Consider the following 13481-nt stretch of genomic DNA (forward strand, 5'->3'; position numbering starts at 1 on the left):
AAATTAGGGCAAAAGGCCTGGACTTTTATAACAGTCACTGAATGTGACCAGCTGGGAAGAGGGCATGACCTTAGCAAGGCACCTGTCTTCCGTCAAGGCCATGCCTAATGGCCTCTGAGAGTTGAAGGACTGGTGGCACATTCCCACAGCTGAGAGCCCTTCATTCCTGATGGGAGATTCTGGTCAGAACATTGTATATCAACACGGGAGATGACAGGGAGGGAAAGAGACTGCATATACCTTTTAAATTCATCTTGTTGGAATCATGAGTTTTAATATCAGAAGTACACTGACAAAAGATTGGAGTTTGAGTTTTCTTCCTGTTAAAGTGACAGTTTTAGATTATTGGTCCAAGTTGTAAACAAAGGATTTTCTTTATCTTTAATCTGCCTAGAAAAATGAAGTTTCTATTAAAGTTGACTCTTCCCTATTTAAAGAGCTAGCTAGATTTTGTTAACTAACCGTATACATTTGCCTTTAGAATCTTATTGCCACCTTGGCTAAGTAGATAACTGAGTTTTGTAATGATCTATAATCTTATTTGGGCATGTATTTTAAAACCTTCCAATATTTCAGAAATACTTCCCAAAATTCAACCTCAGGACTCCTGAGGACAACCTTCACTCCTTCACTCCTCTTCCAAGTGAAGATCACGGCTGGAGGAATGGAACATTCCTGCCTCCATTCAGATATATTCCTTAGTTCCAGGTTGGAACTCAATACTACACAGTATCAAGATGTGTGAGTTCTTGTGTTCTGTTTTATCTAGGGCCTTTAGGGGAGGTTGGTTGTAACCAAGTAGTTTGTTGACCTTATCAATTTCTTCAGACAAATTCTCCCCTGAAAAGCAGTTTCAGCTGTATCAAGCTTACTGGTCTAAGCAGCATTCTCTTCAATGTTCTCCTTACTAACAGCGTGTAGGCAAGCTGTGGATTCTGATGTGATCTCAGCATCTCACCCATAATGGATGCAGTGGTGAATATGGAGAATCATTTCTTCCATAAGAGGTTCTGGGATAAGGATTCATTATATTTCCAGTTGGCTTTAGGAGCAGTGCAGTGTCCAAATCTCCAATCCTTAGCTCTCCTGAGGTCCTCCCATCCTTCCAGGAATATTGGGGTTGATATTTAGTTAGCAGGTTTTGTCGTCTTTATATGGGCTGCCAACTTGGTGGCTTGATCTGCCCAACTGTTCCCTTGGACAATCAACCAGCAGCAGATAATAGCTAAGGGGTCACCACTACATCTAGCTCTTCTTGTCCTTGATCCTTAAAAAACTCCCATTAGTGAACATCTCATTTATTACTTCTAGTGGCTGTAACTTCCCTTTCATTTTTAATTTTATTTATTTGGGTCTTTTTTTTTTTTTCCTCTTGAGTCTGGGTAAGGGTGTCAGTTCTGTTTGTCTTTTCCAAGAACCAGCTCTTGGTTTCATCAATTTTTCCCCCATTACTTTTTTAGTGTCTATTTCACTTATTACTGCTCTGATCTGAATTACCTTTCCTCTACTCACCTTGGGTTTTGTTTGTTCTTCTTTTCCTAGTTCTTTTAGGTATGAGATTGGATTTGTTTGTTTGTTTTTTAATGTTTCTTGAGATACGCCTGTATTGCTATATACTTCACTCTTAAAACTGCTTTCTCTGTGTCCCAGATTGTGGACCATTGTGTTTTCATCTTCATTTGTCCCCATGTATTTTGATTACATCATTGGCCCATTGGTTGTTTAGTCTTCACATGTTTGTGAGCTTTCCAGGTTTTATTTTTCCTGTGATTAATTTCTAGTTTCATACTGGTAGGAAAAGATGTAGAATTACAACCTTAAATTTATTAAGACTTGTTTTATGGCCTAATATGTGATCTATTCTGGAGAATGTTCCATTTGCACTTGCAAAGAATATGTATTCTGTTGTTTTTGGATGGAATGTTCTATATATCAGTGAAGTACATCTGGTACAATGTATCATTCAAAAGCATCATTTCCTTATTAATTGTCTGGATGACCTATCCATTGATGTAAGTGGAGTGTTAAAATCTGCTGCTATTGTATTACCGTCAATTTCTCCTTTTATGTCTGTTACCATTTGCTTTGCGTGTTTAGGTGCACTAGTGGTAGATGTATAGGTATTTATAATCATTATATCTTGGTTTGGGATTTATCCCTTTATCATTATGTAATGTTCTTCTGTCTCCTGTGACGGTCTTTGTTTTAAAGTCTATTTTGTCTCATAAAAGTATTGCTACATGGTAAATGTTTTACCATCTGATCACCTGCAGTCTGTTATGTTTTTAGGTCTGAAGTGCATCTCACATAAGTAGTATATAGATGGGTCTGCCTTTTTTATCCATTCTGCCACTCTGTGTCTTTTTGATCAGAGCATTTAGGCCACTTACATGTAATTATTGATAATATTGTACTTATTGCCATTTAAAAAATTTGTTTTCTGGTTGTTTTTGTGGTTTTCTCTGTTTCTTCTCTTCTTCTCTTTCTTTGTGCTTTCTTTATTTTTTGTGTATCCTAAGTTTTGGGTTTGTGGTTACAATGAGGCTCATACATAACATTGTAAGTAAATAGAAGTCTATATTAATTTGGTCATTTATTTTAAAACACATTCTAAATAAATAAAAAATTCTTTTTTCCCCTTCTCTTCCCTTTTTACTCCCTTCTCTACATTTTATGTATATGATTTCATATTTTACATCTTTTTATTCATAGTTTTCTTATGTCTAATTATGGCCTTTTACCACCTGAAATCCCCTTAATATTTCTTGTAAGGCTGATTTAGTGGTGATAAACTCCTTTATCTTTGAGTGTGTGTCTGGGAAACTCATTATCTCTCAAATATCAATGATAGGGGTACTTGGATGGCTCCATCATTTAAGCATTTGACTCTTGATTTTTGGCTCAGGTCATGATCTCAGGGTCTTGAGGTCAAGCCCCACTGAGCATGGAGCCTGCTTGAAATTCTTTCTCCCCTCTCTCCCTCTGCTCCTTCCCCTGCTCTCTCAAAGTAATAAAATCTTTAAAAATTAAATAAATACTTTATTTTAAAAAATCTGAATGATAACCTTGCCAAGTAGAGTGTTCTTATAGGTTTTTTTTTTTTCCTTTCAGCATTTTGACTATATCATGCCACTCCCTCCCAAAAGTCAGCTGATAGCCTATAGGTTTTCTCCTGCAGTAACTTTCTTTCTCTCTTGCTGCTTTTAAGACTTCTTTATCTTTAACTTTTGACATTTTTATTATTATGTTCCATCATATGGACCTCCTTGGGCTTATCTTGGTAGGAACTCTGTGCTTCTTAGATTTGGATGTCTATTTCCCTTCCTAGGTTAGACAAGTTTTCAGTTTATATTTCCTTTAGATGAGTTTTCTATACCTTTCTCTCTTCTTCTGGGACTTCTATAATGCAAATGTTTGCTTGATGTTGTCCAAGAGATCTTTTAATCTATCCTTATTTTTTTTTAATTCTTTTTTTTTCTTTCCGTTCAGCTGTGTGCTTTCCATTACCCTCTTTTCCAGATGACTAAGTTCTTCTGTATCCACTTGTCTACTGTTGACCTCTTCTAGTGTGTTTTTAGTTTGGTTACTGTATTCAATTTTTAACATTTTCTATTTCTTTATCGAAGCTTTCATTGAGTTCTTCCACTCTTTTCTCCAGCCCAGTGAGTATCTTTAGGATCATTACTTGAAATTTTTTATCAGGCATATTGCTTATCTCTGTTCTACTTCTTTTTCTGAGATTTTTTTTCTTATTCTTTCTTTTGGAGCACATTCCTCTATCTCCCCATTTTGCTTGACTTTCTCTTTGTTTCTATGGATGAGACAAACTGGCTACTTTTTCAAAACTTGAAGTAGTGCTGTGCATGGTATCCCCTACTGCACTATTTGTGTTTAGGAGCCTGGTACACTTTTAGTCTAATTGTACTGAGGCAAAGAGACTGTTTCTACTGTAAATTAAAGTGCATTTTCCAGCCATCATATATTTACATCTCCCACTTCCCAAATTCTGGGAAGCAACAGAGCAAACCTCCCAACAGAGGAAGAGGGATTTCATTGAAACCCAGGAAGATACCTGCTAACTGTGAGAATTATAAAGTCTTCATTCCCTCGAGGCTCACACACAGGCTGTGTAATTCCCTGGAGGGGATAGGATTTGGAGCCCCCAGACGTAGTTTTCAGTCACTTGACCACGGTGTTAGTTCTTATCATCAGAGGCAGTCTCCTACTGGTTGGAAGGTTGGATTTAATAACCTGTAACTTCCTTCTTCATCTCAGTGCATGAATTACAGACATTTCCTTTGACCCTAAAGAAGCCACAAAAGGAAAGGGGCCAAAGAAGCTTGGTGGTAATTTGTTTTTTGGTTGTTTTTTTTTTTCTAGAATCTCTAACAGCTGATTTTATTTTTATTTTTTTAATTCTCATTTAATTTCTTTTTTTTTTTAATTTCTATTCTTGATTGTAACTACAGATGGCCACATAGCCCTAACAGCTGATTTTATAAGAGACTAAGATCAGAAGGTAGGATTACAGCTGAGGAACTTTACCTAAACCTATGCCACAGCATCCTCATCATTTCATCCCCAGCCCTACCTGTACTACAATAAACAAGAGTCTTAAATAAATGGAGTTGGACTAGACATCACAGCACATTATTCTATTTGGCAGATAACTCCTCTCAAACCACCTCTTCCCTAGCCTCAATACTACACTGCATTGGGTAGGCTGGAAAGCTAACAACAATTTGGGGGATCTGGAGCTGCCTCTTTTGTGTGGATGGTCAAGAAAACACAGGAGGGACTATTACCCATGAGGGTGGCCCCCAAATGCCCCATATCAGGTCCTCACAACAACTTGCCTCCAGGGCAGACACCAGTCTCAGGTTGGATTAGAATTCAAAGAAATTACAGATGTGGGGACCTTGTTCCATTACTGATATGGACAAACTAATCAGAAAAGACATCTTGAGACAATTGGAAAAATTTGAACATAGAACATTAGATAAAATTAAAGATTTACCTTTAGGGCAGTCCCAGTGGCGCAGCAGTTTAGCGCTGCCTGCAGCCCAGAGCGTGATCCTGGAGACCCGGGATGGAGTCCCACCTCAGGCTCTCTGCATGGAGCCTGCTTCTCCCTCTGCCTGTGTCTCTGCCTCTCTCTCTCTCTCTCTCTCTCTCTCTCTCTGCATCTCTATGAATAAAAAAAAAAATTTACCTTTGCTTTATCCGAAGTGAAGACAGCCAATGGTTTAGTAAAACATAAAAGGCTTTATTGGCTAAAGAGGTTTATACCAAAATGATCTGATTGGTTTTAAAATGTGCTAGGGAGAAAAAAGGTAGAGAGGATGAATGAAAACAAGATAAGCAAGCTGTTGATTACTTTCTTAGAGTGAATGAGAGACCTATGGATGTTTATTGTATTCTATTTTTCGGTGTGCTTGAAAGTTTCCATTAAAATTTTTAGAAAATAAAAAGCATGGGAAAGAGAAGAATCACAGGTCTCTAGTCCTGATGAGGAAGGGAATTCTTTTGGGGTCATAAAGGAGAGAGGTATAGAAACCACTAAACTTCATTTTACAGGAAATAATAAAACGGCATGAAAAGAAACATTAAAACTGGTTTACCAAACATTTAGCTAGCATCTACTCTCTTCCAGGGGCTGGATTATGATAAAAAAGAAAGGCTGTGAACTCACTGAGCACCCACTCTGTGACAAGTACTTTCACCAACATCCCCTTTAGTCCTCCTAATAACACTGTTAAGCAAGCTAGATATTATGAATCCCCATGCTGATTATCCATCATTTGCCATATCTCACCCTCACCCCTGCTCAACTCCATATTCTATCCTATTATGCCCTGCTCTGTGCCACACCCAACCGACCACCACAGACTGCATCACCTGACTCCCTTGTCAGCTGATTTCCCTTACAATTTGGACAATGGGAAGCTCCAGTGGATCCTCTCCAGGCAAGGTCATTGTATCTCTTCCCCACTCCCTTCCCACTTTGATGTCTTATCAATAGAACTGGTTGTGCCCTCTGGCCCTTCCTCCAGCACTCATTGTGAGCCAACAAATCCATTCCTTCTCCATCAACCCTAGGGTAGTAACAGCTTCCCCCTGTGGCTATCTCTTAGTAGCTTCCATTCCATGTTTGCTTTCTTAACCCTATCTATTTATCTGCAAGTAGCACATTTTTTTTGTATTTTTTTATTAGAGTTCGATTTGCCAACATATAGTATAGCATCCAGTGCTCATCCCGTTAAGTACCCACCTCAGTGCCCATCACCCAGTCACTTACTCAAGTAGCACTCTCATTTAAGTTTTCTCCACTAACCAATCTGAGGTAAATTCTGTTTCTCATCAAGATCCTTACGGATATAATCACATTCACATTGCTTAATCACATAATCATAATCACATTGCTTATCTCTGTTCTACTTCTTTTTCTGAGATTTTTTTTCTTATTCTTTCTTTTGGAGCACATTCCTCTATCTCCCCATTTTGCTTGACTTTCTCTTTGTTTCTATGGATGAGACAAACTGGCTACTTTTTCAAAACTTGAAGTAGTGCTGTGTATGGTATCCCCTACTGCACTATTTGTGTTTAGGAGCCACACACTGTGTGAGACAGTCAAGGGTTTTAACAGTGGCATCACATGATCAGATGTGTACTTCAGAAAGCTCATCATAGCCAGAGTGTGAAAAAGAAACTAGAAGAGGACAAAACTGGGGAGTGGGGGTGGGGTGGGCGGGGATATGACCACTTAGAAGGTTATGTCAATAAGAATAAAGACAAGAGATTATGAAGACAGTGGTGATCAAAAGAAGTATATAAATTCAAGAGACATTAAGGAAGCCAAATTAATACGATTTGGCAATTGGACATGTAAAATTAAGAAATGACAATTAAAACCTAGATGGTCAATGCAGATAAACAAAAAAGAAATGGTCACAGAAAAAATATGATGATCAGGGCACCTGGCTGGCTCAATCAGTAGAGCATGCAACTCTTGATCTCGGGGTTGTGAGTTCAGGGGCTGGGTGTAGAGATTGCTTAAAAATAAAATCTTTAAAAACAAAAGAAAAAAAACTATGGTGATCAATTTGTAACATCTAGTACTACTTAAAGAGACAAGGCCCTCAAATTTCGTCAATCTAGGGGTGCCTTGGTAGCTCAATTAGTTAAAAGCCAGACTCTTGATTTCAGCTCAGGTCATGATCTCAGGTTGTGAAATCAAGCCTGGCACCGGGCTCTGCACTAGGCATGGAGCCTGATTAAGATTCTCTCTTTCCCTCTCCCCTTTAACCTGTACCCACCTCTGACATGCATATGAGCTCACTCTCTGTCTCTTAAAAAAAAAAAAAAATTCATCAGATCTATTCCATTTTGCAGAGATGCATATATTAGTATAGACTAGAACCAGAGATGCATGTAACAGACTAAACCCCAATTCTGATGCCAGGATTACAAAGCAATCTTAATAATCATAAATAAGCTTCTCACATAGATCTATTGGAGAAAGAGAAATATTCAGGTCATGGGCATTCTGGTCTGCATGATATATTTCCTTAAGATTATCAAGATACTAGTCTGGTTTACATATAAAACCACCATGATTTCATTCCTGTGGCTCTATCTCCAGACTGATTCCAGTCTACTCTGAGACCTAAAGGATCAGGTTTTTAGATCTGCAAATATAGGACATAGTTGTTTTCTTGTGTTTATTTTTTGGTCTATCCCAACACTTTTTTTTTTTTAACTTATTAGTTTAAGGGTAGAATTTAGTGATTCATCGGTTATATATAACACCCAGTGCTCATTACATCAAGTCACCCTCACACTTCTCTGTATTCAGTGTGCCATCTCCTTAAAGGACACCTTCTACCCCACTCCACTTTTTCTGGCTAACTCAAATTTGTCCTTTATGACTATACTTTCCAGATTATTCTCTCCACAAAGCCTTCTCTAATTTCTGTATTTATTAGCACCTAGTTCAATGCCTGGCCCATCACTTGTCTTCATTATTGGGCTGAAAGTATTTTGAGATCACAATATTTATCAGATTCATTTTTACATCTTTCCAGAGTGCCAAGAACAACGGCTTGGACACAGATCAATAAATACTTGTTAAATGCATTAATGACAAAATGTAACAAGTGTATTCTTTCTTTCTGTATTGCAAGGAAAAATATAATAAATAATCATGATACCAAAGCCAAACAAATCCAAAGGAACCTCCAGGAAACAAAAATGTGCTAATGTGCCAAGAGGTTTTACAAAGTAAGTCCATATGGGATTTTTAAAAAACAACACAAGTGTTGTAGGACTTTATTGTGAATTGGATCTGCCAATACCAGTGCTGAAGAAGCCAACCCTGAAGCTAAATACCAGCTTTTGTTTCCCAAACACTGATTAAAACAAATAGTTTTCAGTTGCCATAGCTTTTGGATCAACAGATCTTCCTTGACTTACGATGGGATTACATCCCGATAAGTTTATCATAAATGGGAAATATTTTAAGTGGAAAATGAATTTAATACACCTCATCTACTGAACATCCTACCTTAGCCTAGCCTATCTTGGATGTGCTCAGAACATGCACATCAGCCTACAGTTGAGCAAAATCCTCTTAACTCAAAGCCAGACTTATATAATAAGATATTGACTGTCTTATGTAATTGAATACTGAAAATGACAAAGAGAATGGTTATTGGGTGCAGAATGGTTGTTAGTATATCAATTGTTTACCCTTATGATTGTATGGCTGACTGGGAACTACACAACATCACAAAAGAGGATTGTATGACATGAGGCTAGCCTGGGAAAAAAAATCACAATTCAAAATCTGAAATACACTTTCTACTGAACTTGTATCACTTTTGCTCATTTTCACAACATCGTAAAGTGGAAAAATTGTAAGCTGAGCCATCATAAGTCAAAGGCCATATATATGTTTTACATGCACACTGAATATAGCAAATAATGTGTAAGTTCTGGCTCCCTTCATTGTCGTTTGACATTAAGGAACGTACCATCACTAGTGAGGCCAGAAAACCAAGCTTTACAACCATAAAAGATAACTTTCCTTGGTTCTATGTAGCCAACTCCAGTACCATCTTTGTGATGGTTTATCATCTTCAGTAGCATATGCTTTAAAATTGAACACAGCCTCAGAGTAGCCTTCAAGTATGGAAACTAGTTAAAATTGGATTAAACTCTGTGTTGTTGCATGAAAGCACTAACAGTAGCTTTGACACTGTGTGTACCCCCAATGTATCATATTTTCTTAAGCAAATTTGGGAGTATATACAAAAGTAGATGCATTAAAAAAGACCTAAAGGACCTTTCATCTAGCTTCAACAGTTATCAGTTGTGAAAGGAGAACTGAGACCCGAAACCCTTAAGAATGTTTAACTATTTTGCAAGGGGACCATACTTCAGAACAATTGAGTTGTCCAAAGAACACAGCAAGCCTTTAGAGCAAAAAGGAGAACCTGCCAAGATTACAATCAGTTTGTTCTTTAGATGATAATCATATTGTAAGGGTTGTCATTTACAACAAATTATCCAGTCCAAAATATCAATAGCACTGAGATTGAGAAATCATGTTTTAGGGAAATGCCCAGATAGTGACTCAGCTAAGAGCCAACAGCCGCCAATGTCCTCAGCTTGGGGGGGAATAAGGCCTTTCTCCTGAAAAGGGGTCTGGTTGGCATGCACAGCATCCTTGATTACTTTTAAAGAAAACATACATAGAGACCTTAGTCTGGGTGCTAGGAGTGCTCACTGCTCCTAGTTGGGGCTCTGTTTCTAGGCCTTTTCAGGGTACAAAGCTAGGAAATACTTTTTTAATGGACATCATTCTTTTCTCCTGATACTTCCAATTCAAAATCCAAAACTATGGGTATAACCGTTACATTTTGAGAAGCTTAGAAACTCATTGATCCTAACAGAGTTTGTAAAAGCTATCTGGTTAAGCCTTTTTTGAATCTCATTAAATTTACACTTTGGTGGGGGGGGGGGTGAAGTTTTACAAAAGTGAAGGACAACTTTGCTGGTAGATGTTCAAAAATAATCCAGAACATTAGAATTAGAGGGAACTTTAGAGATTATATGGTAACTAAAGCTCTCCTTTGCAAATGAGGAAAACGGGGCCTAGCAAAGTTGAGTGAACTTTTTTCTTTTTAAGATTTTATTTATTCACAAGAGACACAGATAGAGGAAGAGGCATAGGCAGAAGGAGGAGAAGCAGGCTCCATTCAGGGAGCCTGATGTGGGATTCCAGGATCACGCCCTGAGCCAAAGGCAGACGCTCAACCACTGAGCCACTGAGGCATCCCAAGTTGAGTGAACTTGATCCAAATTTCATAACTACTTTAGTGCTCAAGGCAGAACTAGGACCAAGCCACCTTTCCCCTGACATTGTTTCTTGTTTTCTGACTCTCCTCCCTACTATCACCACACTCATGTTGCAGACCTGATAAAATAGAGCAGAGGGGAACAGAAGGATGGCACTCACTTGGGATTTCACAGTGCCTCAGTGGAACTGAGAACTCAGAGTACAGATCTGCATGAAGAGAGCACTGCTTACCCACCTAAGACATTAGTTGAGTTGTTTTTCCAAAGCACTATTGGCTTGTGCTGTGCCTTCCACATTCTCTCCTTCGCTTTTGCCAGTGACCAAGCAGTGACACATTAGGTCAGCCAAGGTTCGGTCATCTCAGTAAAACTGAAGAGTTCAATTAACCAGTCTGCTCAGGAACAGAATTAATGAATGAGTCTCATTAGTGCCACATACAAAAATAACCAAGTGCCACATGGTATAATGTTTCACTCCTCTTCAAACGAAGGATTTTTAAAGGGTTCTGTCAAGCCCTCCCTGGGCCTATTAAAAACTTGTCTAAGTCAGATGTTTATTATTTCTCTTAGTGCCTCTTAAACTTTTCCAGTGAAGTCCTGAGAGAAAAGAGTGCCAGCTACACTCACACACAGGCACCCAAATGTGTAAATGCACAGCCCTGGGAAAGTGGTCCAACATTCTCCTTAGGAAATAAACACTTCTCTAAAGTCTTGTTTATCTTAAATATTTGTTTAAATCTCATACCTACTCTGTTTTTTATAAATAAAGCTTAAAGGAGAAAATTTGTATTCCAGAAGATGTAATATGTTTAACAAAGACTTTGAGAAGTTCACTCCCCAACCCCTGCCCCATCATGGCACATCTTCTATCCCCCCTTAAGAAACCCCACTTGAGAAACTACTTCTACAATAGATTTTTCTGTTCTGGAGTAAGATTCATACTCTTCAAGATAGCTTAATATTTATTAAATTTGAGCAGCCTGGGTGGCTCAGCGGTTTAGCGCCGCCTTCAGCCCAGGGTATGATCCTGGACACCCAGAATCAAGTCCCACGTTGGGCTCCCTGCATGGAGCCTGCTTCTCCCTCTGCCTGTGTCTCTGCCTCTCTCTCTCTCTCTCTCTCTCTCTCTCTCTCTGTGTGTCTCTCATGAATAAATAAATAAAATCTTTAAAATTTTTTTATTAAATTTGCATTTTATCTTTAATATTTATAGAGTATCTACTATATTTGCTGTTATTTTAACAAAATCACTAAGTAGTGAAAATGAAGATTTTCATACAATTTTTATTTTACCAACAATGAAATAAATACGTATTCAAACTGTGTAAAATGTTACCATATTTTTATCAAAAATGAAAACTAAATGTAAAACTTTAAAATGTAGATTTTTCATATATTGTCAAACAACTTATGTCTCTTCTAAAGTATTCACAAAGCATCCATTGAAATTAAAAGGAAAGAATATAGATACTAAAATAGCAGATAATAAGAAAGATAATGTCAACAGTTTAAACTTTTTAAATTTAATTTTTGAAAATTTAATGTTATTAAATGACTTATAAAAAGAAGACCATTCCTCATTAAAATATATTGTCCTTGTAGTTGCCAATGTGAAAAATTAGTGAATTGGTATCATGCTTCATTAATGTTTTAATTAGACCTTGATATACACACAGTTTAAGAGGGGTATGAATTACTTAACATTGCAAAACATTGCTCAGCCCCCATGTGCAACAGTTGTAAAACCACCCTGAATTTGTGAGCATGAAAGAAGTAAAACAAATGTATTATCAGTGCTATCAGAGGACAATAATTGGATACAGAAAAGTCTCTTCATTCTTGTTTAAAGGGAAGATTTTAAGACTTGATTAACTTGTCTTTACGCTTAAAGTACTACAAGTACTTCCATCATTCAAATGTCTGCCCAAACAGTAGTTCTTAGCCAAGTGGGTGTCTAGGCTTATGGCCATGCTATGTCAATGCAGGATGCCCACGTGGGAGAGGGGTCCTATGCTCTTTAGTAATTTGTGAGTGTGAGGTCAGTCAGAAATGCCCAGTGTCTGGATGCATGATGGAGTAAGAAAGAGTGCATGTGACATGTCCCTCTCTACTCTGCTCCAGAGAGAATGCAGAGTGAGAAGAGGACCTACAAACAAAAAAATTATTGACAAAGTGCTTTCCCATACCTAACCTACCTACCCAGTGAAGTTAGCATATAGAGAAGTTAGGATTATTACTACTTTACAAGTGAGGAAACTGAGGCACAAAGTAAATGGAAGTAACTCTCCAGTGACTACTTAGCTACAGTTGGTGGGCCAAGACCAGAACCCAGGACTCCTAGCTTCCTGCTCACGAAAGCTTGCTGCCTCATGTGCAGCTTCTTGATACTCAGAGTTGCTTCTATATTTGTATCAGGATTTTGTGATAAAATGGTACATTAGTTGAAAAGAATAAAAGAGCCATATTGTTTTGCCCTCTTAAGTGTCTAAGGATTTAGACACTTTTGAACAAATACCATACTATGTTTATACTGTAGCTTCAAAGTAAATCCTGTTACCTAGTAAAGAAAATCTTTCCTCCCTATTCTTGTTCTTTAGAAATGTTTGGACTTCTTGGGCCTTGACTCTTCCATATAAATTTTAGAATAAGAGATCAAGGATTTGAAGGTTCAGGGGTAGAGAAAAAGGAAGTTTTTTTAATAGATGTTTTTTGAACTTGACTACTGAACTTCAGCATCTTGGGAAAAACATACCTGAAATGTTTCTGATTAAACAGTGATTATGGGCACAACAGTAAAATCACTGTATTTAGTCTTCTGAGGAGTGGACAGCCTCTTCTTTCATCCTTTTGATTTGGATTTCCTTGGGGTACTGAATGGGATTTTTTCTGCTGTTACGTGGCAATTTGAGACCGGGTAGCTAAGTAGCATAATTGTTATTTACCATGTGGTATGCACTATTTAGGAGTTGGAGGCTGCATCTGACAGAAAATTAAATGTGATTCCTGCCCTCAGAGGCCTTCATTTTACTCTGACAAATCAATTTGACCTATAAACACAGGAAAGAGGAGAGAACACCAACTTCAGGGGATATGGGGTAGAGATACACCCAAAAGGACAGACA

General features: G+C 37.9%; 1 long non-coding RNA gene across 6 annotated transcripts in view; it reads right to left on the reverse strand.

Annotated features, from left to right (window-relative positions):
* LOC144311236 (uncharacterized) overlaps positions 1–13481 on the reverse strand; it is a 79036-nt gene that overhangs the window by 47945 nt on the left and 17610 nt on the right. For 3 of the 6 annotated variants that reach the window (XR_013376817.1, XR_013376816.1, XR_013376815.1), the window contains exons 2-4: positions 10596–10751; positions 5018–5188; positions 4073–4304 (exon numbers count right to left, since the gene is read on the reverse strand). The exons of 1 other annotated variant lie outside the window; for it this stretch is intronic. This is a non-coding gene — a long non-coding RNA (uncharacterized LOC144311236). The remainder of the gene's footprint in view (positions 1–4072; positions 4305–5017; positions 5189–10595; positions 10752–13481) is intronic. 2 more of the 6 variants (XR_013376813.1, XR_013376812.1) reach the window with 2 other exon arrangements.

The sequence above is a fragment of the Canis aureus genome, chromosome 3 (genome assembly GCF_053574225.1).
Source record: "Canis aureus isolate CA01 chromosome 3, VMU_Caureus_v.1.0, whole genome shotgun sequence".
NCBI classification, from domain to species: Eukaryota; Metazoa; Chordata; class Mammalia; order Carnivora; family Canidae; genus Canis; species Canis aureus.